This window comes from Palaemon carinicauda, chromosome 19 (assembly GCF_036898095.1).
Source record: "Palaemon carinicauda isolate YSFRI2023 chromosome 19, ASM3689809v2, whole genome shotgun sequence".
NCBI lineage: Eukaryota > Metazoa > Arthropoda > Malacostraca > Decapoda > Palaemonidae > Palaemon > Palaemon carinicauda.
In genome coordinates this window covers 20,303,460-20,330,116 of record NC_090743.1, presented here as the reverse complement: position 1 = coordinate 20,330,116, position 26,657 = coordinate 20,303,460, and the positions used below count along the sequence as shown (strand labels likewise).

The following is a 26,657-nucleotide window of genomic DNA, read 5'->3' as shown; positions in this document are numbered from 1 at the left end:
CACCTCACTATTGGGGGATTTCGAAGAGGAGAAGTCTAAATGGTACGAGACCTCTGGTATTTCGCCCCAGTCTATACTGACACCATTAGGTGAGCGAGCTAGTTCAACCTAGCATTCCTATACATTTTTTCTCTGGTAATATTAGCAGTTATATTCCTTTGAAATGGTGCTTTAGGAGCATTTCACTGGGCGGCACAGGTCTCTCGCCCAGAAATAGATTTTTCCTTCGTCAAAATCCCTTTTTTGATTCTAGGTAAAAAAAAAAAATCATGACAGAATGGGATACCTTCTTGGTAGCAATTCAGCTGCAGCATTCTTTGCCAGTAAATTGGCCTTCTCATTTCCATACAAAACTATTGGTGCCAGAACCTAGAAAAATTACTGGTTTGTATAGCTTGGAAAAACGGGAATAAACCCATATAAATGACTTGGGTTTGTATAGTTAGGAAAGATACAAATTATCTTGAAAAATTTTAGTATTATTGAATCTAGCAAAATAATAATTTGTAATTGTTTTATTAGTTTTGAATTAATCCTAAAATAGCTGAAAATGTATAAATATCAGAGCTGGAAATGCATAAATATTGGAGAAGTGTATTTATTCTGTTGCACACATTTCTGCTTAATGTAGATATCTGTAGACAGGTTTTGTCTTTGAATTTCTAAATACAGTAAGCAATATCAATAGTATAAGAATAAACAAATTACCGAAGTAATTATTTTCCATGAATATCTGAATAAGCAGGACCAACTAGTTCAAAATTTACTTAGGGATGCTGGAATTGTGGGGTAGTATTTTTCAAAACCCTCATGATAACTGAAAAAATATGAACCAAATAGCATCTTCTTCTCCATCTACCTGTGTACAAGAATTTAATACAATTGTGTTAGCCTTAAATGAGGGCATTCTTCATTAGGAAGTAGGCCTAAACATTGTTGAAATTTTCCTTTTTTTTTTTCAGGTGTGGTAGGAAAGAACAATTCATTTCCTCTGAAGATGACACTGATCTTAGTTGATGTTTTTACTCTCAACTGGGCTCTAGAAAGTTATTCCATACTGTACAGTACTACAATAGCTAGGCTTTTCTTATCACTCCTAAATATTTTCCTTATGGTAAATGTGGCACAGCTTTAATATTAATTTTGATCCTCCGTTTAGGTTTTTCATAACAAGGGAGATAGGAAGATTTAACTTGATTCCTCACCTAAAGTTTTTGTCTCAAATATCTTAGGTGTTAGGGCTAATTTAGACAAATAGTCAACCTCCCATGTAATAGCACTGTATATATCTTAAGTATAAGGCCTAGTGAGGCTCATATGAGCAGTGCATCAGTATTTAAGTGTACCTTTTTGTAAGCATGGGGACTGCTAACACCCCTAACATTGTTGAACTTTACGTGTAATTAAAAAAGTTGTGAAATTGCCAAAAAACATAACTAAGGGCTTACATTAAAATAAAACCTTTGTAACTTTATAAATATTGGGGTTTAACTTTATAAATATTGGGGTTGTCTTTTCTTATTCTCTTTTTGGCAATTAAAATTTCTTCATATTCGTACTATTGGAAACTTGAGTATAGTATAGCATTGTGAAGACTTGAATATTCAATTGATATTCATATTTATTACTCTATACATTTAGATAAATATGTAGTCTACATTTATCAAATTTGTGCATGCTTAATTATCTTAATATTTTATCGTCAAGTACTGTGTGTGTATTTTTCGCCTAAATTAACATTATTAACCAATTAAACCTACGAGGTTTTCTGTGAAATATAATTTTTCATTACTTTACTTCCAAAACAATCTTCTCAGTTTCATTCTAGATTGATTGAAATGTTTTAAAATGTTACTTACCTACGCCATCAATATCTACAGGGAATTAGTACTTTTCGTAATTATTCCCAAACATATTTTTTTCTAGGAGAAAAAATTAACACTGAACATATGGGTCTGCTACAAAGCCACAAGTATGGAGGACCATTTGTTCATGTATATTTTTGATGAACCTGAGTTTGTTCACATCTTTATCACCTAAGTTTATACGTATGCAAATGGAGTTTGTGTTGCAATGGTTTTTATATGTGCACTATTTTCTTCCAATATTTGCTTCTCCATTTCTGTCGAATTCTTGTAGCATATATCTGCCGATCAACAATGGTATACAAGTAGCTCCTTTTTTTCCCCCAATATTTAGTTGTCATGTCATAAATTTCATGGAGAATAGATTAAGATTATGAAAAACTATTTTTAATTAATAACTTTAGGGCATTGCCATATATAGTAATACTTACAAATCAAATATTGTACCCACTTTAAAAATTTAATCTCCTTATGTGAAGTAGAAAATAGGTTAGTATAATTTTGTTCGCCATCAAGCAAATTTTGTTCGCCATCAAGCAAATTTGCTATACTAGTATTTTTCTCCCTTTGTCTTTAACAAAAAAATTTTTATTCCAGGTGGGAGTGACCACCACAGCAATGTTCTTCCTATGTTTTTTTTCAACTAATTATACGATATGTCTTTATAGTTTGATTACTTGTATAAATACCTGGAGTATCACTTTTTTAATAACTCCACATTGAACCTACCAATTTCCCTTCATTTTGATTAATCGTTTAAGCTTGGAAGCAGCCAATCTTATCTTGAATTTAATTGGAAATATTATGCAGCCTAAAGCTGAAGTAGAGTACTTTTTGTAGATTGAAGAAATTTTTTCAATATGCTAGTTACAAATTTAACAAATGGATATTTTGGTTAAGATTGGTAGACTAGCAGCAAAAATGTGTAGGTAGTCAATACAAACAAAGGGAATTATTTTGTTAATATAATATAGGTGTTCACAAGCAAAGAAATTGAATAAAAAACTATTTATAAATTGTAAGGAGAATTATTGTTAAAATATTCATCTTTTACAGGAAAATGGCAGACTGTCCACATTATTTAAATCTATCCTTGAATCTCGATACCAAGCCTTCAACTCCTTGAACCCCCAAGCTATGAATATCTGCGTAAGACCTCACCAAGTTAGGGTATGTCTTCACCACGACCTGCTCAGCTGGGCCTAATCTTCATCAACAGCGGCAGGTAGGATCTACGTAACTCTCAATCAACAGGAGCAGCTCTGCTAGGCCATGTTTCCATCAACACAGGCAGCTGGTCCCTCAACTGCATATGCTGAGTGCCTAGTTAAACTGGAAATCTTTACATCAAGTCAAATTTTATTCTTCCACGAGTAACTTCGCTGGAGCCCATCACTATCAATATGAGCAGCTTAGCTGGGACCAATTTTCATCAACACTAGCGATTGGACTCCGTCTATAGAGATTCAGACTCCATCTCCCTCAGCACTTGCAGCAAAGCATGGTAAGAGGACAGGCAGCCACCCAAAGTCTGAATCAGAGCGACTTAAACATAGGAAATCATTCCTGTCTTCATCAACAACATTGGCAGTTCTGCTAAATTAATCTTCATCAGCATACATGATGATCTTGGTCAGTATCATCGATATGGACACGTCACCTACTCGGCCTCATCTCATTTAGCACAAGTATTGTAGGCAAGTTCCATTTTTACAAACGTCAGCAGCTTTGCTTACCCCCCCCTTTTCTTCAGCACTGGCAACTGGTCTCCTCTACTTTCATACAAGTTGAAGGGGGGGGGGGGGTTCTCTATATTAATACTTATATCTGCTAGCTTTTTTCTAAATCATTACCAGTAGATCAGCTATGAATCATCACAAAGATGAGCAGCTGCACTAGGTCTGTCTTGACCAACAAACACAGGGAGCCTGGGCAGGGGCCATCTCTATCAATACAAGCAGTTGGGGTTCCATCCTCATCAACTCATCGCAGGGCTGGCTGCTCAGCTCAGCTTTCATCAACGAGGGTAGAAGTGTCCTGTCTTGCACGAGCAGCTTTTACTGAATCCCCACCTGTACATCAACAAAGGCCACTTAGCCAAGACAACCTTTATCTCCATCAGTAGGAGAGAAGCTTTGCCAGGCCCTCCTTCCATTTTTATCGACACTGTCAGATAATGCTCCATCTAATTGACAGACATCACTGTTCGGTTGGGTCTGGTCTCCATCAGTATGAGCAGCTAGGTCCCTGTGTCAACCCTATCATCAGCAATGAGGTGGGGACTGCCTTTACGTACCAGTTACAGATATCTTCAAAACCTGCTGGATGCTGTGGAGACTAATACATGAGGAGAAATGGAGAGCTTCCATCCCAAATAGTCCCTTGCTTGATTTTCTCATCATTGCAATCTCATCTTTCTTTATACCCTAGGTACCAGTTTGATCACTGCACTAATGGTCTGGAATAAATTAAAACAAAGCATTAATAATTTTCATTCAAATCTTAATTTTAAAAACATGATTAACTACCATGATAATTCAACACATTCATAATGTAATTCTGACAGGTCTATTCCCACAATGAAATATTCCAATTCATCACAATCATCTATATATAATCCTATTATATAGCCTTATGGGCCTACATAAATTGACCATCTATTTTTTCTAACATATACCCATAATAGGTTGTGGTTTAATTTTGATAATTCTATTTCTACAACTAAGTTAAATTGCTACAGTTAAAAACCAGTCATTAGATATTTTATCACATTTGTTCTGTAACTGGTGTACAAACATACGCTATTTATTAGAATATTTTTTTTTGCGAAGCTGAAAGGACAAGCCTTTAAAATTTAGCGAGGTTTAACTACCCAACCCGATATTTAGCGAGAGGGAGAGGGGGGTAGTTAGCTACTCCTCCCACACCAGTGAATGAGCTCACTTTGCTTATGGCTCGGATGGAGATCATTCGTTGCCGCTCTCCATCCTCACCAAATATTTTGACTGCCATTAATGCATTTTGTGCTCTCTCTGTTTCAGTGTGTGTGTGTGTATGGCGCCTTCTGCTGACCATGCCCTGGATTTGAAGGCCGGCCCTGCAGTACCTTCATGTCTGCCGAGGACATCGATCCTCTCACCCTTTGTCCCATTTGCATTGGTCAACAATCAGTGATTACTTGTAAAGAGTTTCGGGAGTGGTCTGCCTCCCAGTGGGAAAGGTTTGGGTGCCGGCGGAAGAAATCTTGAGTGGGATTCTTCTCCTTCGAAGTAGAAAATACCCAAGACGACTACTTCTTCCACTTCCTTTAGTTCCTCCAAACCTCCTCGTTGTTTGGTGTCTTCCGAGAAACCGTTAAGTAGTAGCGCAGGCCCTTCAACACCTGATCAACCTTGGTCCTTGAGAGATGCTGTCACTCGCCCTAGGAGTGGTCATCCTTTGGGGTTACTGAGTCCGCCCTCCAAGGATAACCTGCTGCAACTCCTTTGCCTTGAAGCTAGTGGAAAGCTCTTGTCTACATCAGAGGTAAATCCTATTGCCTGCGTTGATGTTGTGGTGTCAAGAGGCGTCATCCGTTGCCCATCCTGCCAACGCCCCTGCCCTTCAGACTCTTCTGCCGTTGCTGTTGACTGCACTTCCCGTCCCGCCCCACTGCTGAACATGCTTTGAGGGGGAAGTAAAGTTTTTTGTCAGTCTCTCCTGCGAGTGTTCCTTCCCCTCTGCATAGTTCACTCAGAGAGGTCAGCTTGCTGATCCACCGGCCCCCAAGAGGGTATTGTTGTTCTCACCCTCCTCTTTGTCTTAGATGTGTCCCTTCATCATTAGTGAAAAGGCACCTCTTTGGCTCTTCAGTCTTGTCTACACAGTGTTCCTCGGCATAGGAGCCTCCTCGTCAGTTATCTTCTGGCCCTTAGCCTTCTGCTGACGACTCTGCCGCTAATCCTCGGGCTGCGACCTTGGACTCTCCTTCCAAAGGGCACATCCCTGTTCCAGTTCTTCCCAAGCGCCGTTCTCTACTTCTCGCTATTCTCCTGACCAGATTCCTGTTCTATAACTGCCTGCTCAACATATGACCTTGCATCACTAGCCTGTGCAGAATCTTACTACTTGCCATCCTCGTGCGCTCGTCGCCAGCCAACGTGTCGTTCACCTGCGCCCCATGTTCCTGCGCAATGCTCTTCTACTCGTCAGCACACTTGCGCGCCATCTGAGCTGCCAAATAATGTTCAAGCTGCACTCCAGCACGTTATATCTCTCCCCAACGCATCAGCAAACTCCAGCTTGCCAGCACTCCCCAGCGTGGCCACGATCTGAAATGCATCAGCGTTTGCCAGCTCGCCAGCACTCGAGCGCTCTCCGGCCCGCAAGCACTCTCCTGCGCATCAGCGCACATCACTTTGCCCCTTTTTGCCAGCTTGCCATGTATAAACAGCCTTCTCCTCCGCTAGGGCAGAGCAGACATCATCAGGCAAAACCAGTCTCTCCGACTTCAAGGAAATTTCGCCGTCAAGAAAACAGGAAAGAACGGAAAGGTAAAAGTTCTTCCAACAGGTCTCAGTCATCCCATTCCCCTCCCCGCAAATGCATTACAGGGAAAGGGCTCCACAGGGGAGATCCCAACTTGAAAGGCAGACCCACTGTGTCATCCAGCTCCGGAAGACTGATAAAGGAACCTTCGGTCTTTATTTTCCCTTCAGGGGATCTCTGACAGTGCCAGCGTCAGCAAGCAGCCCTGGTTCAGTGCCATGGTCAGAGTGGTGGTGGAAGCCTTTGGGCCTACCTTTTCTTCATGCTCTTCAAAGGCCTCTGCAGCCACTTAACATCCGTTGGCACCAGCCGAGTCCCGGCATATAGCATCGGCTGGTTTACCCCTGAAGAGGAAAAGAGGAGTCTCAGATGCTGTCACATCTCCTAGAGTAAAGCTGATCCCTGTGAGGCCTTCTAGGTTAATTCTTCCTGGTACTTCTCCTAAACACACTACTGCCTCACCTCTGCCATGGGAGCCTTGCGAGGGGCAGATGTTCCTCTCTTTTCCACCTTCGGAGGAAGTCTCTCCTCGTTCGGAGAGCTCTCCGCCTCCGTTGGAAACTCCTCGTTCGGAGAGCTCTCCACCTCCGTTGGAAACCAAGAAGGATAGTACCAACAAGAAGTCTAAGGACTCCAAGACTTCTAAAGTCCTCTACGAGGACCTCCAGACCCACAGGACCAGTCAGCCAATCTAGGGGTGGAGGAAGGAATGAATGAATGAATGAATGATTTAAAGTTTTCAGGCATCCCGACATCTAAGGTCATTGACGCCGGTAACATTTAATTTATGTATACAAAAGTAAAAAATGAAATAAAATAAAAAATTAAAGAGTATTCAATTAAAATCATAAAAATTGAATGTCATAAAAGTTAAATATTTTTCAGAAGACCTGCTTCTGAAAGAAATCTAAAAATGCCACTTGCATGGTAGGACACATCATTTCCAAGAATCTTGGCAAGGATGAACCTGCCACCCTCACCTCGAGCCTCAAACAAATATCTATTCCGCAAGTTGTTATAATTGGGGCATTCGGTCAACAAATGCCTTACTGTTAGAGGTACTAAACAGTTGTCACAATACGGTTGGTGTTGGCCCTTCAGCAGAAACTCATGTGTCAACCGAGTGTGACCAATACGGAGACGACAAAGAGACGTCTCCCATTTTCGGGGCATCATCATATACTTCCAAGGAGATATGTCATTTGTTACTTCCCTCATTTTATTGCCATCTTGACTATCCCATTGCTGTTGCCATTTATTGCAAACCAATTTCTTGATGTCAGGTAAGAAATCATTACAGGGAATGGGATACCTTCTTGGCAGCAACTCGGATGCAGCCTCCTTAGCCAGTGAATCTGCCTTCTCATTCCCGGACACACCTACATGTGCTGGAACCCAACAAAATTGAACTGTTATACCTCTCCGTCCAATAAGGAAAAGCCATTCTAAAATCTTTAAAACTAGAGGGTTATTAGAATTAAAAACTTCCATAGCTTGAAGGACACTCCTTGCATCACTAAAAATTGTAAAATTACCCTCCTTCTCCAACGCTATTTTCTCAATAGCAGTTAATATGCCATACAGTTCGGCAGTAAACATGGAAGCAGTCAGAGGAAGTGCACCTCTACAATTAAAACCATTACTATGTACTCCAAATCCAACGCCAGCATCAGATTTGGAGCCATCAGTAGGGTGGAGAAAGGAGACTTTGCTACCAGTCCTACTTCAGAGGGGGAGCAGAAAGAATCAGAACATACCCGGAAAGTCCTGACTTATCACTGTTCTCAATGGGTTAGCTGACCCAGAGGTAAACAACGCCCCCCTCCCCCGAGAGGGCAAAGACACGGTCTAGGGCCATGTCTTTGGCACTCGGAAGCCCTCTGAGTCCAGCGCTAAGATTGCTCAACAGCTCTCTGACTTCTCCTCTCGGCATTTGGGCTCTTCTGCCAAGCTCTGTCCAGGAGAGGAGGTACCATAAGGTTGTGGATGAGCCTTGTCCAGCTCTACCACTCCTCTCTGGAAAAGCTAACCAAGGGGGGATTATAGAGAGACTCCAACCGTCAGGTCTTTCTCGGCAGCAAACACCCTCAATCAGGAGGTCACAAAGTATACAATGCAGGCTACTTCGTGGCTTGATATTTAGTTGGGGACCCTGGGAATTCTGGTACGGACCGAGGGTTTTTCCAAAGAAAGTAACAGGTACATTATTGAAACCTTCCTCCACTCAGGACTTTCTTGCCCACCTAGTCTCGAACTAGCGGGCAAACACCAACTTGAAACGTCGTGATGCAGTGTCAAAAAGATTACATCAGCAGGTCCCTAATGCCGAAATAGTTAGGCTCAGGAACTCCTCTCTAGAAGGATCCTCTCTTTTTGAGCCGAAGGATGTAGAGCAGGCTGGCGAGAGATAGAGAAAGTCTCACCAGGACTCGCTCGTCCATAGGGCGTTAATATCCAGGCCCTACAAACCATCAGTAGTTCGGCAATCTAACCCAGTCAAGATGACAGCAAAGAAGACAGTGTCTAAGAGGCTCTTTCCGACCAATGACGGGAAAGGCACAAAGTCCTTCAGGGGAGGAAAATATCCTAAAGGAGTTGCTGCGCATAGGCACTCACCCCCTTGTCTACCAGAGGAGGGATGCTTGCAAAGTTGGTGGAACAGGTAGAAGCAACTCTGTGCCGAACCCTGGACTCTCCATGATTCGCTCAGGGTATCATGTCCTGTTCATGTCATCTCTTCCTCCTCTGATCAGAAATCCAGTGTTGATAGACTCCTTTGCAATGGGATCAAGGAAGGCGCTCTCCAGGAGGTCCTAGACAGACAAGCAGCAGACCACAGAACTTCATGTGCACACTGGACCTAAAGGATGCATATTTTCAGATCCCAATCCATCCATTCAAGGAAGTACTTAAAATTTAGCCTAGACAACAGGCAATACCAGTTCAAGGTGCTGTGCTTTGGTCTCTCCACAGCACCCAAAGTCTTCAGTGTGTTCGCCCTAGTGTCATCTTGGGCACACAGGATTAACATCCATCTCCTCCGTTATCTGGATGACCGACTAATCCTAGCAGACTCTGTGTCAACCCTTCTTCAACACCGAGACAAAATTTTGAGACTTTGCCAAGACCTGGGGATCATGGTAAATTGCAAGATGTCCTCCCTGCTTCCCACGCAATGACACTCTAGTATGATTTTAGCCACCAATCTCGGAAAGCCTTCCCATCATACGACAGGATAATGAGGTTGCGACCTTTCCTCAAGACGAGAAGAACTTCCAAGCTCAGACGTGGCTACATCTCCTCGGGCACCTATCAACTCTGGCCCGTTTTGTCACCAACGGCCGCCTCCGGATTTGAGGATTCGATCTCTCTAGTGACAGCTCAAATCCAGGTGGAATCCAGCCTTTGATTCCCCAGAAACCCTCATCCTCATGGGACCAGCGGAACAGATGGACCTCGAATTATGTCGAGACAAGAATCTGTGGAAGAGCGTAGATTTTCTCATCCTCCCCCCAGATTTGATGCTGTTCTCAGACGCTTCGCTTCAAAAAATAAAAGAGTGGAGTGCCCCATGCTGCTCCACACTACCTCAGGCCTCTGGTCAGTTGGTTAAATATTTCCACACATCTCTAGAGATGAAGGCCGTCTCCCTGGCCCTTCAACAGTTCCATCAGTTCATGGCCGGCCACTCTGTGGCGGGGATGAGCGACAATACCACAGTAGTGGCTTACATCATCAAACAAGGAAAATAGTCGCTGAGCATTTACATTGCAGTAATTAACCCCTTGAGCAAAGAAGAATTGTTTGGTAATCTCAGTGTTGTCAGGAGTATGAGGACAGGAGAATGTGGAAAGAATAGGTCAGACTATTTGTGTCTGCTTAGGCTAAGACAAAATGAGCGGTAACCAGAGAGGGATCCAATGTAGTATTGTCTGGCCAGTCAAGGACCCAATAACTCCCTATTGGTAGTATCTCGGGACTTAGTTAATGAACTTTAAAACTTTTCACCTTATCGCTGTATCTTCTTATAAGTGCTATATGATATGCCTGGTAACATTCTATGGTAGCAAGCTTCCCACCCACACAGGGTAGGAGCTGCCTAGTCATTGGTACCCCATCACTTGCTAATGGTCAAGATTTGAGGGATGGATGAGGTAGACCATGTAGACTGAGGGTTGGATGAGGTGGGTAATGTAGATTAAATTACTCGGGTTTGTATAGCTAGGAAAAAAAAAATATTTTTAAAACTTTTACTTTGTTCCTATGTGAAATACAAACCCTTGTCATTTAAAAGGCAGTCTTCCTCAGGTGGGAGGAAGTCTGTGAAACACAAGGCATCCACCTGACCCTTGATCCATGGGATAAAAATCAAAATATCTAACGACTTGTATGGGAAGCAATGTCAAAATATCAACCTTGTGAAGAGGTGCGTGACAGTCATATTCCTAAGTTTGTGGTTTTGTATGGACAAATTTTAAAATAAATTCAATGTTCAAAATTGAAAAATAAAGTCATATATTCTTAGCTGCATAAGTGGTCTTCTATGCTGAAACTCCAAAGGAAGGGATACTCGGAAGAGAAGGAAGAACTAATTCATTCTATTCTTATACACACTTACGCTGAGAATAGCAAACGATTGTGACAAGAGGGGTTGATTGTCCTGCAAAGGCATAAGTCTGACGACAAGAGGGGTTGACTGTCCTGCAAAGGCATAAGTCTGACTATTTATTGGGAAGTTACCACTGAGCTCAAAGAGAAGGTATGCTGTGATCTGTGGGTGGAGTCTTTTTAAAGTAATGTGCAGTGAAAGTAGTCTGTCTCTTCGAAACACCTGCACTAAGGACCTTGAGCTACCAAGTGGTTTTGCAGAACGCCAAGGCTGCAGCAACATCACTTAAGTCGTAAGCATTGTGAATGGCTCCCAAAGATTTTATGCTTTAAGGATGACTTCACATAACCAGAAAGATACCGTATTTTTTATTAATCCCTTATTGTTTCAACATGCACTTACAAGCAAGTTGGGATGGACAGACAGAAGACAGCAGATATTTTAAGGTACTGTAACTATGATTGACCTCTCAGGACAAAGTAAAAAACTGTCCAGATTTTCAGTAACTTCCTGATCACCGAAATGGAGGAGCCAAGTCTATTATCATTAATTGATGGATTTTTGGCTTTGACAATACTCTGCTACAAGAGAGAATGATAGATCTTTCCACACCTTGGAGCATGAAATAAGATAGGCCACGAGGAAGCTAAAACTAGAAGGAAGACAGTTTTGAGAGCATAGTCTCTGGAGACATTGAGCAAAATCCGGGACCAGTACGTCCTAGATTACTGTATTCCAATATTCGTGGTCTTCATGCATATATTCAAGACCTTACAGTTGCGTCCAGACAGTATGATATTCTTCTGTGCTCAGAAACTCTGGTATCTAATATGAAGCTCTTATCTGAGCTCCTTAAAACTGGTTTTGAGAGGCCAATGTTTAAACGCGATGCCATCCCTAGGGCCAGGAGAATGGTGATGTAATTGGGACTGAATACCCTGCTTCTCATAAGAAGTCCTGCTATGAATGTGGATGTCATGAGATTCAGGTAATAAAAGTTTGTGTTCAATCTACCAGAATCCAGACATGGATAATTCTATCCTCAATTGTCTTCTTACCATTAAGAGTAAGATACTAAAAGATGATAGACAGGCCTCTTCTATCTTTGTTGGTAATTTTAATGCTCATCATAGGGAGTTAAATTCTGTTTCTCCTACCGATCACCATGGCTTAAGAGCTTTAGACTTTACCTCTGAATCAGGCTGTGAGCAAATCATAAGTGAAGCCACTCACAGGTCTGGTAACTGCTTGGACCTCGTATACAAAGACTCTCCTTGTGTTATAACAAGTAAGGTTGGTTCTCCAGTTGGGACCTCTGATCATGCTTCTATTTCATTGGTAGTGAAGAATGAGCTGCCTGTCCCTGATGTATCATACCCATGTAAGATGAAATGTCAAAGACTGGAATGGGATTTTGCATGATATTTTGGGCTTGATTGGTCACAATTGTATAGTAGTGTTGATCCTGTTGTCCCTTTGAATGAAAATCTAGTGAAGGACAAACAGTGGTTCAATGATGATTGTAGACATGCTTATTTGGAGAAGCAGGAGGCCTATCATCTTTGGAAGGGTAACAGATCAGATTTGACCTGTAATAACTATACTCAGCTTAGAGCTTTTGCTCACGAGTTTATGCTTCACCTGTAACAGAATATGATTTACCATGAAAAGAAACCCTTTCTGGAACAGCCCAGGAGCATAAGTGGTGGGCTACCCTTAAATCTGCACTCTTTGGTGTAGATGCATCAGTTCCTCCTTTACTTGAACCAGATGGCTCAGTCACTCACTGTCCAAAGGAAAAGGCAACCCTTTTTGGCAGATGTATTTGACAGTAAGCAGAGTAATGAGAAACTAAAACTTCCTCATTCCTGTTTTCCCGAGGCTAAACTAACTTGTTCAGCTTTTCAGTCTTGTTAAATTAAAGCTCTCTTGATGCGGAGGTGTAAAGCCAAATGGTATTATTCCTTTGTTTTTTATATGAAGACACTGCAGGTTTCCGAGCTTCAAAATGATGTTATTTTGCGCAAGTTAGCAAGAAGAGAAGCTTTTAGCACTAGTTGGAGAATTGGTAATGTTACTCCACTATGTAAATGTGTTTGCTGTGGCTCAAGCCCAACTGATTACCGCTCAATTTCTATAACTCCCATATTATCTAGTGTTTTTGAAAGTCTTAAGGCAAAATATCTTAATAGGTTAGCTGAAGGTAATCATGTTCCTTAGTTTGCAATTTAGTTTTGTAAAGGTTGGGGCATGTGATGCCCTTACAATCCCCAAAACTGTACGGAAATCCCTTGATTGTGGTCAGGAAGTTTGTATGATTGGCCTCCATTTTAGTGCTGCCTTTGACCGTGTTAATCATAAGGCCTGTTTTCAAACTCAAACAGTTGGGAGTGGGTGGGTCGTTTCTTAACATTATTATTGATTTTTCAAGTAATAGATCACAAAGAGTTGTTGATGGACACCATAGTGAGTATAGGAATGTGATATTTGGCGTTCCTCAGGGTAGTGTTTTTGGTCCATTACTTTTCATACAGTATACACATGAAATGTGGTTTGGCCTAGAAAACAAGCTGGTTGCATATGCAGATGATGCTATTCTCTTTGCATCAATTCTATCTCCGTAATGTAGATATCTGGGATTGCTGAATCCCTTAATAGAGATCTGTGCATGGTGTAAATTATAGGATATGAAGTTGAATCCTAAGAAAACTCAACGTATGATTGTATTTAGGTCAAGAACAGTGGCTCCTCAACATCCAGATCTCAGCATTGATAATGTTTCTTTAACTTTGTATGACAAAATTTTAGGTGTGATTCTCGACACGAATTTACTTTTGAGAAACACTTAGGTCTGAGTCTTCTTCAATTGCACAAAAAATTGGCCAATTGAGTCTCTTAGATTTTTGGTGATTAATCTATTCTGAAAAGTTTTAATTACTTTCATTATATCTTGTTTCGAGTATTGTTCTCCTGTCTGGTCTTCAGCTGCTGATTCCCATCTTAATTTGTTGGGCAGGAACTTATGGTCTATTAAATTTCTTATTCCTGATCTTAATCTTTAGCACCTTCGTACAATTAATTCATTATGCATGTTGCATAAGATCTTTTTTTTTTTAATTCCGACCATCCTTTACATTCAGATCATCCCGGCCAGTTCCATCCTGTTCGTAATACTAGGCACACGGTTAATTGTAACAGTCAGGCCTTCTCCATCATGAGGCTCAATACTTCACAGTACTCTTGAAGTTTTATTCCAGCTGTGACCAAGTTGTAGAATGATTTTCATAATCGGGTGGTTGAAACGATAGAACTTCATAAGTTCTAACTTGCAGCAAATGTTTTTATGTTGAACAGGCTGACTTAAGTCCATTAATAGTTTATATATGAAATATCTGTTTTAATGTCAAAATATTTTATTTTAATTGTTCATTACTTCTTATATCATTATTTCCTTATTTTCTTTCCTCAATGGGCTGTTTTTCCTTGTTGGAGCCCTTGGGCTTATGGCATCTTGCTTTTCCAACTAGGGTTGTAGCTTAGTTGGTAATAATAATAATAATAATGTCTTGATTTGAGGCTTCGTGGAGGGGTTCATATGGTGCCATCTTTAGGGACATCAGAACCTTAATCATACTCTGAGGAGGGGGAAGGAGTACCCAAGGTGGGGCAAGACAGCTTGAAACTCTATCAGAGCTGAGAATTTCCCTGAGGAGAGACCAACTCCCTTCAGTCTTAAAATCTGGCTTAAAGCTGAGTGATAGCCTTTTACCACTGTGACCAAGAAGTTTCTCTACCCGTAGGAAAATTAAAATATCTGCAATCAGTGGAATAATGGCCTTGAGCAGAGCAATAAGCCCTTCTATGGCACCAATTGCAGAAAAAGTGACCAATTTTGCTAGATAGACTGCTGCGGATGCATGTGGAGGTACCCTGGAAGTTGCTCCACAGTGTCTCAAAAACTTTCAGGTGGTGCTGGATAATCTCCAGCTGTTTAGACGGGCAAGGAGGTGCTTTGTAAAACTTTCACATAAGCCTGAGGTAGAAGGTTTGGCCAGTCTGGATGTTCCCTTGTAACTTTTGAGAAAATATTGACGCTCTACGTCGTACACCACGTACCACTTAAGCACCAGCGTTATTGCTTAGAATTTCTGATAACCTGACTTGTTCAGCAACTCACGGATCAGGCATAAATGATATTCCATCCCATGGATGTTGAAATGCATCCATCACTGCAGCTGGGTCAGAATATGGAAAACTGAGTTTGTTGCTCAGATGAAAGGCTAACATGTCTATAATTCAGAACCCCGCAAAGTCAGGAGACTAGTTACCACTTGAGAATTCAAAGACCATTCTGAACAAACTGTTGTCCCTAGTCAGCTCAAATTATCTTCCATTACGGTCCTCTTCTCTGGAAGAAATCTTGCTGAAGGGTGAATGGCATTTATTTGGACCAGATGTTGAACTCCCACCTCTAGCTGGCATAGTAGATGGGATACAGAGGCCTTGTTTGTTGATGCTAGTCTCTATAGTGTTCTTGCTCATAAACACTACCAAGTGACCCTTGATTGTCACTGAGAAGTGGAGTAATACTAGGTATGCTGCCTTCAAACTTTAGGTAATATATTTGGAAGGACTTGTATTCCTGTGACCATTTACCTGAAGTCTGTTCCTTCCTTAGATGGGATAAAAGAAGAAACTGAGTTGGAACCTGTCAAGGAGATCCAGCTAACAGATTCTTCTCCTTTAGCCACCACAAGAGTGTGTGTCTTCACATCTCGGGAGATCTTTAAAAAAGCTGATGGGGGGGGGGTTGATATCTGTAACCTTTGACTCTTCAGCACCCATTAGAAAGAAAGATGTATCTTCCGGAAGGGTACTACAGTAGCTTCTCTAGTGAGGAAAGATGGCCTAGGAACTTCTACCATGAATGGCCTGCCTTTTCAAGAAAGGGAACTGCAACCTATCTGAAACTCGGGATTCTGTGAGGATGGATACACTCTGGCTTGGGCCTTGTCTATATCCATGCCCATGTACCATATGAGAGTTAAAGGACGAGACTGGACTTCAAGGTTCGCCGGACCCCAGCTCTTGACAAACGTTGAGCAGGAGGTTCCTGTGACGAATGAATTGTGATCTTGACTGCAAGAAGCCAGTTGTCCAGGTACCTTAATAAGAGTTATCCCCATGGTGTGTACCCATAAGGAAACCAGAGTTGATACCAGGGCTGTGGAGTTGGTACCAAAACCTTTCGACTCAGACTCCAACTCCTCTCTTATTGGTACCTACGATTCTGACTCCTTGATGCAATATTTACTCCAAAGCAATTATACCCTGTTAATTGCTAGAAAACAAATAAGTTCTTTTACTAGATGTAAGTGTACTATCGACAAGTCTGGTTAAGTGACTTTTTTCTGAATTATTGTACATTGTACAGTCCTATTAAAATGAAACTGATGACGACAGAGTTAGGAAAATTAACCTCGCAATCAAACAAACTTTGTATTATGAAGAAAGCCAGCTCCACCTTAGTGAATATTTTTAATATTCAATATTAAATGAAAACAATCTTCAAAATCTTTTTTACCAGTATGAAGTCACTAAAGAACTAAAAATCACATGAAAAAATGAAAATGATGATATTACTGAACTCTTCTGGAATTTGATAAGATCTAGTTGGAGTCGGGATAATTTTAACGAATCACACTCCCTCAAAATTGCTTCGACTCAGACTCCACTGGTAATACCTGTGGTGATGTGGACAGGCCAAATTATAGCACCTCTAAACGTTACACTGTTTCTGAATAAGATTAATATGGATTTGGAAATGGGTATCTTTCAGGTCTATGGTCAGCAAGAAGTAGTTCCTTCAGATGGCTTGAATTACTGTACTTGGTGTCTTCATCTCTTACCTCATTTGGAGCACAAACTGGTTCAAGCAGGAAAGGTCTCATGACAGATCTCCAGCCTCCTGTAAGTTTCTCTACCAGGAAGATGTTGCTGATAAAACCTGGGGACTTTTCTAAGACTTCCTCTATAGCATTCTTCACGAGCATTGAGATATCTTTCTCCAGTAACAGGTCTTTCTGGGATCCCCTCATAAAAAACGATAGGATCGTCGGAATCCTAGATAGTGGAGGGAGATAGCTTGTGAACAGGATACGATACCCTGAGCTTTATACTTCCACTGCCCAAGGATCCCCCCAAAATTACTACCACCTCGACTAATGACTTCGTAATCATCTCCCCACTGGTAAGTGGTAAGCTGGGGGACATGGCTTCCTAAATGGGAAGCTCTATGACAAAAGGAAGATGCGGAGTCCTGGTTTTTAAATAAGAAAGCATTCTACGGGTAGCAGCCTACGCTGTGATACCCGCTTGAGAGGAGATGCCTGTGGAGTCGGTAAAGAGGTGGGCAAAAAAAAATTACGTGCTGCAGGAGGGAATAGTGTAGGGTGGTCAATAACTCTGGAATTTCTTAAAAAGCATCTCTTTGCATCATTTGCTTAGCATACTTGGCTAGTAGTGCATTCCTCCACTTGAGGATGCAGGTACCTACCCAAATTGGAGGCTGCATGGTGAAGAACAAATTCTAGAGCTTTGCCCACGAACATACAGTACTAGTCCTCATACAGCCCTTTTTTTTCTCTATCATTAGGGTTATCTGAAATAGAAAAATATGACAGCCCATGACCAGTCGTCGAGCCAGAAACATGCTTGGAAGGCCAACATGGCTGCAACTTTCATATTCTGCAGCAACTTTCATATTCTGCAGCTCAAGAGTTGAGAATAGAGACAAAAGATGATTAAGTTTATCATACAATGCTCCTATGCGCCTGGAGTAAAGTTTGTGACATCCAGGTCAATAGGATAAGGAAGGTGTAGATAATTTCAAAGTTCAAATCTACTTTAGTAAGTTCTCTGGCTTTATTTGAGAATGGCATGTTGAATTTATGGTATGTTTTCAGACACTCTTGAAAAAGGCAGTCAATTGTACAGGGCCTACCTGAAACTTGAGAGCTTGCCAAGTCCATCTATACACCTAATCAGGCTCATAATTTACAAAAAATATGAGAAAGACCACCCCAAGACCTGATGGTACTGTACCTCTAAGGGAGGAACCCCAGAAGTATCTGCTGTTGTCTGTAATTTGTTTAGGAGTCCTCGATCGTGATAGTAGTCTGATTTGGATCTCTAGTATTGTCTTACATCAGAAGTATTTTGTTCTTGCTTTGAAAAAGTAATCTATTTTTCACTCTTTCTGGCATGTCTTTCCTCTCTTGTCTGGGTCTTAATGAGAGATAAAACAATAGAACCCGAACATATAGAGTTTTGATTTAACCGAGTACGAGACTCGTGGTCCAAGAGGAAGAAGGGAGAGAAGTTTTATCTCCTCAGAAATAGAAACCTGTAGAGACGAATAAGACCAATCTGGTGTAACCCAAGAGCGTCTAAACATTATCTTTGTACCGAATAAAATATGGCAGGACGTTCAACCTGTCTTCTAGGGAGGTTGGTCTCAAAAGACTCTAGTATGTGATACAAGGAAATGGCAGGTAAGGTTCTGCTGCCGTTTCCTCCCAAAACTGTGTTCTTGTCTGGGCTTTCGTTTAAAATTTCCCACACCTATTTCAAATTATCTAGGTACAAGCATAACCATGGATAACTTGAAATTACCAATTCTAGTGGGACCTATAATGGTACAAATTAATCTAGTAGAAGAATGAAAATTCGTTCACGTCACGTCAATACGAGTTGTTGTTGCTTGTGGAATAGTGGCTTTGTATGCCGTTTGTGAGCGAGATGGGATGGATGGCACGTCTAATCTGGGACGTGTGATAAAGACATGTTCAGGAGGCACACGAATATTTGTTTGCTTGTTCCCCGACCGAGATGCCATTAAAGAACACTTATCTATACCTGTTTGGGAAAGTGTGTGTGGCACTCTTTTGGAGGTCTGCAGGTGCAGATCTAATGTTGCACTTGCACAATAAGACCAGGGCTGTAATGCCTAGAAAGGTTTATCTGAAAAAGGTGTGGTCTTCCTTGGAGAGAAGCTGGTTACTTCTTTTTGAGGGGAAGACTTACCTTTAAGACTCCTAGAAGTTAAAGGAAGGTCAGGCTCATCATGATTGCAAATAAGAGTAAAGTATGCTTTCTGTACCCAGGGAAATAGGTTGATCTGTCGCCTCTCGGCGTGAGTCCAAGGGGATGTATGTTTAGGCGATACTTTTAACATTCTCACCGGGAGTGCTCTTACATCATGGAGGAGAAAACTCTCCGATCTGGAAAATTCAAATAAAGAGGACCTCCCAAGCTAAGGAGATGGGGGACCTGTTATAAGCTGGCAAGACTAACATAATTCAGTAACATCTCTTGCTCTGACTGGATAAGAGCTAAAGCCAAGAATTGTGTATCACTGTGTAAGAATTTCAAGTTTACAATGGGTGACCAACACATTTATAAAATCCTGATGTACAAAATAGCCGTCCTCTTTAGGTATCAAATTTTCATGAAACTTCGATGTGGAAGGATCTTTAAGAGAAAGATCAGGCTTTGGGATGGAAGGCTTCTGTTTCTTACTAATATTGACTAAAATTTCTCCAAATCCCTGCAAAAATCACAAGTAGAGGTAAAAAGAGCATCGTTTACCATGACATAAAGGGCACAAAGGATCGGGATTATCTCATGAAGGTACCACAAGAACTACCCTCAAGACCAGGGTAGGTTCTCATTACTTGAGATACACTCATAACCACAAACTTTCTGCAAGAGAGAAAGAACACAGCGAAGCGTAGAGTGGACAGGGGTCGAAGCAGAAGTCTGACTGGGATGGGAGCCAAGTTAGGTGATGCTAGTCTTGCTGATTATGCTAGATGGGATGCTGGTAACCATACAATTTTACTAGAATCCCAAGATTTCCTTAATTCTGGTCAAAGCCAAACAGCAACGGAGTAAACCCTTTTTAAATGACGAGAGTTTGCATTTTGTGTAGGATCAACTTCTGATTAATGCTAATTCAACACCTGTGTCATTATCTTTCATGATTAGTGCAGTTTTAATACCTAATTAACAACAAAAAATGACAAAATCCCTTTCCAGCCAACATTCAAGAAATTTCAACAACTTTCTACTCTCATTTCAACATTTGCCTGGCACTGATTTTAACATGCATTATACCTTCCTATTACTGTACTGTAAAATAAACATCTAGGATATCAGCAGATGTTAAGTAACTCTTAGATTAGTTATCAGCTAAATAACTCCTAGATTTGTTAATGCGAAGGATTAAAATTATTAAGTTACTTGTTGTGCATGGTAAAAGGAAACTAAATTCTGCATTAGTCAGTAACAAAATTAGTGCCTATATTACAAACTAATTCAGTTTGGGTATGACTGCTTACTTTTATACGTGATGTTTGTGGGTACATCCGGTCATTTATCTACGTGGTGTTCGTGGGCACGACTGCTTACTTTCCTATGTGGTGTTAGTGTGTTCATATTACACAAGTCAAAGGAGGAATCTGTGCTGCAGTCACCGGTGAATTTTGCTGCAGGTCAACCCGAAATATGAAAGAAATATATATACACTAAGAATTAAATTGAAAAATTTAATAACATATCAGCTTCTGAAAAACTTTTTAATGTCACTGGTATTAACCTGATAAAAATTTCCTGGCAAGATTGTGCCCGACATCCACTCTACGAGCTCGATTGGTTTTTACACGGGTATTAGACCAGCAAATCCCTTATAGTCAAGGGGGGAGTTAGGGATATAGGAGTTATATAATTATACTGCAAAAAATATAGAATAAAAACTATTACAATACACAAACCACAGTTCTGGAATTGAATTATAATTCCCTAATTTAATAAGATATAGACACTTCAATACTAGATAAGTTATTAGTATATTTTTCAGACTAACAAGATGGGATTTTTTTTCTTTCACCAAATCAAAACCTTCTTGTGAGATGTCTCTAAAGCTATTTGTGGGTTAATACATAGGATTGGTCAAATATAGTTCATCAACAGCTGGTGTTGCTCTAGTAATTATCTGCGTCTTGCTGCCATATACCCCCACATACTGGAACCCAACAATATAATCTGTAAGTCTTCTATAATGACAACAGATCGCAAATACCTTACTCAAAAGCACCCATGATTTTTTTCTACCTTTTCACAACTGGTAAGTATGCAAATGTAGTTAAATTCACCTTGAAATCTCCCTCAGATAGTGTAATGGACAACCTTTGAGATAACTCGCCAATCAATGAGGAAAGTAGAGAGAAAAGTCCCTCACCACAAACTCAACCATGCAGCCACGGCATCCTACCTCCTCAAAAACTGACTGAAACTCCCCCAGGTGTAGACTAACCAACACTTCACTGTAGCAGTGTTGCCATGTCGAATTACAAAAAAAAAAAAAAAAAAAAAAAAATTCTAAATTACTTATAATCACAAAACATGCCCTCTTGATCTTCAAAATCAGCATACACAATTTAATCGGTCATCATCAGCCATCCATACAAGGGGTCTTCTATTTTTCCATGGACCGATTCTCTTTGACCACTACTTGTGGTTCCACCGATTCTTACGAGTCTAAATCATCACTTGACATTTTGCTTGAGCCATCAGATGGAGAATCTGGAACTACAACTGGCTCCACACCCAACACATGCCTTGACCTTCCACCAACAGAAATGTTGTTCTAGGAGTTAGCAATCCCTTTTATGTCATTAAGTAGTACAAAGGTGTCTAGGGACTTCATCCACATCTCCCCTCTCACATCTCAATTGAAAGGAAGTTTCTTGGCTGGTATCTGCTCCACTGGAGACTACTGTCCAAACTTTGGTGCAATGTTGTACCAGAACAGTGTGTCAATAGGACTAATTCTGCCCCTCTTCGATAGCCTTTATGGTCCTATGGTGCCTTTCAACTATTCCATTTCCTCCCGGTCAATAAGCAGCCAGAAACACCCTAACAATGTTCCATCGATACAACATGTCTCTTAAAAATTTACCCAAATGCTGTACTATCCTATAATTGTTATTGAACTAGCCCTCTTTCTAGAAAGATATTCAACTCCGCAGATACTTCTTGAGCATTTTTCTAACTTTCGTACATACTGTATTGTGAAACGACCTGGACAACAGTTAATCACTGATAATTACGGTATCTGTCTGTAACGAGTAACATCAATAGCTAGGTACTGCCAGTTCCTTTCACCACTTTAATTCACCTCCTTTGTGCACTAGAGCAGTATCAATGGACTGACAACAGTCACAATACTAAACTACCTTCATTCTCTGGAAACTTCAGGGTTTAACTTCTTGGCTAAATATAGTGAGGGTTTAACTTCTTGGCTAAATATAGTGTTCTATCAATTTACATAGTGTTTATTATACAATTCTGTTATTTCAACTACAGCTCTGAAATGTGCATGCTTGACTTCACTGCTCACCTACCGATTCTTCTAGTCGCGTCAAAATATCAAGTCTATTCTTCTCTGTAGCACCATCTGAACAACTATATTTAAACCAAACTCTGCAATAAAATACTTCAATGTTCCTAAATCTATCATCTCTGCAGCTCTCTTTGTATGCACACACTTCTCACCACTTATTACAGATTATTATTACTATTACTATTATTACTAGCTAAGCTACAACCCTAGTTAGAAAAACAAGATGCTATAAGCCCAAGGGCTTCAACATGGAAGAATATCCCAGTGAGGAAAGGAAATAAAGAAATCAATAAAAAATATAAGTAATGAAAAATTAAAATAAAATGTTTTACGAACATTAACAACATTAAAAGATTTGATAAACAAACTATAAAAGGACTTGTGTAAGCCTGTTCAACATAAAAACATTTGCTGCGAGTTAGAACTTTTGAAGTTCTACCGATTCAACTGCTCGATTAGGAAGATCATTCCACAACAGGGTCACAGCTGGAATAAAACTTTTAAGAGTACTGTGTAGAATTGAGCCTCATGATGTCAACTTCCTCCAACAGTGGCCGAGTCAGTCCTCCGCTCTATTGACTTAATACCAAATTTAATGGCCACATTCACCACTTCAAAACAGCTTCTAGTTTTAATTGACAGGTCGTCTGAACTGACAGTCCTGCTGGACACAAGAGTGCCCACACACTTCAGTTCTGCCATCCATCTAAGCTCATTTGACATCCAGCCAGCACCATGGCAACATCTCTTCTTCCCTAACATCCATCTGAAGACTGCTTCTCTGTCTAGCTGGAGTCCTTACATAGTCAGGAAGAAAGTCAATCGAGCCCCTTCAAAGAAAATATTTAGAGGTTTATACATTTTTGTGATCCTTAGAGTCTATAGCTACCATTTCCAGATGATAACAACTACTGCACATTTTCTTCTAAATGGCATATTTCCAAGATGGCCACCGCCGCTACCTCTCACAAGAACTGTGACAAATCTCAAGAGCTAACGGACTGATTTTTAAGTTCTTGGGATTCAATCTCATGAATCAACTTTTGTAGTGTGAGTCAATTTGAGGTCAATATCACATTGTACAGTATAGGTCAAAGCAGGTGTGGGATATTTACCTTATGTATACGTTACACATTATAATATAAACTTATTAGATTTATTTTACTTTCAGAAAATTAATACTTGTGCCCACAGGCACTGGAATTGAAATTAAAAGGTATTCTGCAAACATGACCTTCATACGAACTCAAAGGTACGTACAGTAGCGGAGGGTATTAAACTTCCTGGCCATGAACCTTTCAGAGTAAAGAGAATGAATCTCTGATTGTTTAAAACACACTAATATAATCCACACAAATTAATTACTAAAGTTAACAGCAAAGACATGAGGAATTTATATGACTGTAAAAAAGAAGTTTGAAATTTGCACGGCCACATCTATATGGAATTTAGGTAGTAGACAATTGTGTAAGAATTATGTATTGATTACAACACAGTTGTGCTTCACTGGGTGGTCAGAATGAAGTGCATCCTTGGAAATGTCAGCAGTAGCAAAAGTAGGTAGACAAGTCCAGAAAGAATAGTAATCTTACAAGCAAAAACAGTGCATAGTCTACAATGAGAACATTGAACCAGACATTACTTAATCAAGGGGGCCTACCCTATTATTTTTAGACATATTTTTTTAATTAATGAAAACGAGTAAGTTTGCCCAAAGACATCTATGGCATCATATTTATCAGTGTCAATTTGTACATCAAAATATGACAAATTCGGAGATAATTTGTATTTTTCCTAACCATACAAACATTAGCTATTGACATAGGGTATTACTTTCGGCGTAGCTGAAATGGCGAGCCATTAGATTATTAACGAGGGTTAACTACCACCTCGGGGGAGGGGTAGCTAGCTACCCCTCCCCCCCTCACACACCGGTGAACTGACTTACTTCGCTTAGAGGTAGGACTTCACGGGGGACAGGGCTGGCGGGCAAGTATGTGCAAATAGCTAAGGTTTGTATGGTTAGGAAAAATACAAATTATCTCCGAATTTGTCATTTGTTCCGTAACCGAAATACAAACCACGCTATTTACATAGGGTGACTTAACCCTTAGGTAGGGTGGTAAATCTTAGCCTTACTGGCTTTGCTTTGCCCGGGGACTCAGAATCAGTGTGTGTAGCACTCAAGATAAGGAGTTCCTGCACCTCGCAAGTGCGGCCTACATCAGCTTGTGTGTTTAGGAATGAAGTGTGACTCGTCCTAGGAAGTCGACCTGAAGACTTTTAGATGGAATTCTAGGCTAGGACGTTCCCAATACCACCTCGTCAGGGTATGGGGGACGCGACAGTATTATTTAATACTAGGAACACAAGGAAGCATGGTTTACCTGCAGTAGTTTGAGGTCAGCAATGCAGAGAACCCAGGATGCTGCTTTCCCCAAGAGAGGGGAGGATGAAGAAAAAAGTAAGGGCCAGGCATACTATTTCATTCATGCAGACTAAAACTGGGTAACAATGCCCTCAACCTTCTGCTACTTGTCCATTAAGGAGCCCGAGGTTAAACCAGCTGTTGTGTAGCCACCACAGGGCCGATAGAGAACGTATCGAGCCTCCTGTGGGTCACGTCCTGCAGGTAGTGGGCTGAACGGTCGTTTGACGCTTCCAGATCCAGCTTGTAGAACCTGCGTCACCGAGAAGTTTCTCTTGAATGTCAGGGACGTAGCGATGCCTCTGACATCGTGTGCTCTAGGGCGACGTGACAGAGGAGGGTCTAGATTCAGGGAGTGGTGGATGACCCTGCGAATGCAAGCTGAGATGGTGTACTTCATGACCCTCCTCTTCGTCCTTCGTGTGCTCACAAACAGGGTTTGCACTCTAGGACAACCTGCAGCTGTTCTGTCAAGATAGAGCCTCAGACTCCTTACTGGGCACAGTAGGGGATGGTCTAGGTCATCTGTTACAGAACGGAGACTCTAAATCCTGAAGGAGTCGAACCGTGGGTCCGAAACTCCAGGATTTTGAGTCATAGCAACAAACTCAGGGACGAACCTGGATGTTACCTCCCCCATCCCCTTGAACGGGCGACGTCGTACGAGAGACCATGAAGTTCACCGACTCGCTTGGCTGAGGCCAGAGCGAGCAGGAACACAGTCTTCCAAGTCAGGTGACTATCAGAAACCTGGCATAATGGTTCAAAGGGAGGTCTCTTAAGAGACCTGAGGACACAAACCACGTTCCATGGAGGTGATCTCACTTCCGACCGTAAGCTCGTAGCTTCGTATGAGTAGTGAAAGTTCCAGCGAGGAAGAAATGTCCATTTCTTTCAGCCTGAAGGCCAGGCTTAAGGCTGAGCGTTAGCCTTTCACCGCCGAGACCGAAAGGGGCATTTCTTCCCGCAAATATACAAGAAACTCCACTATTGTTGGAATAATGGCATCGAGAGGAGAGTTACCACCCCTTCCACGACACCAACCACAGAAGACACTCCACTTCGCCAGGTAGACCCCGGCAGATGACTTTCGCAGGTGTCGAGACATCCTTTCCGCAACTTGTTGCGAAAAGCCTCTCTGTGAGGAGATGCTGGATAGTCTCCAGGCATGAAGCTGAAGCGATGCTATGGCTTTGTGGAAGATGTTGGCGTGCGGTTGTTTGAGTAGCTCGTGTCGTGGAGGAAGTTCTCTCGGGAGTTCCGTCTGGAGCTGCAGAAGGTTCGGGAACCACTTCTCATGATGCCATAGCGGAGCTATTAAGGTCATTGACAGGTTGACCGATAGTCTGGTCTTGTTGAGCCCCCTTCTCATCAGACCGAACGTTGGGAAGGCGTAAACGTCGATGTTGTCCCATCGTTGTTGGAAGGCATCTTGCCAGAGTGCCTTGGGGTCCGGGACTGGGGAACAGTACAGCGGAAGCTTGGAGTTCAAGTCTGTCGCGAACAGGTCCACCGTCGGGGAACCCCACAAAGTCAGGACTTTGTTGGCTACTAGCGGATCCAAAGACCACTCGGTACTCACTATCTGCAATGCTCTGCTCAGACTGCCGGCGAGCACATTCCTCTTGCCCGGAATGAAGCGAGCCAATAGTGGAATCGAGTGGACTTCAGTCCATCTCAGTATCTCCACTGCAAGATGGGATAGCTGTTGTGAAAAGGTACCTCCCTGCTTATTGATGTAAGCCACTACTGTGGTGTTGTCGC

The 26,657-nt window shown here is 41.4% G+C and overlaps 1 long non-coding RNA gene and 1 pseudogene across 1 annotated transcript in view; one reads left to right on the top strand and one right to left on the bottom strand.

Annotated features, from left to right (window-relative positions):
• The window catches only part of LOC137658655 (uncharacterized), a 422,221-nt pseudogene that overhangs the window by 248,904 nt on the left and 146,660 nt on the right, over positions 1-26,657 (top strand).
• LOC137658510 (uncharacterized) overlaps positions 4,277-26,657 on the bottom strand; it is a 291,725-nt gene continuing 269,344 nt past the window's right edge. Inside the window, exons 5-6 of the long non-coding RNA XR_011047352.1 lie at positions 20,403-20,549; positions 4,277-4,323 (exon numbers count right to left, since the gene is read on the bottom strand). This is a non-coding gene — a long non-coding RNA (uncharacterized lncRNA). The remainder of the gene's footprint in view (positions 4,324-20,402; positions 20,550-26,657) is intronic.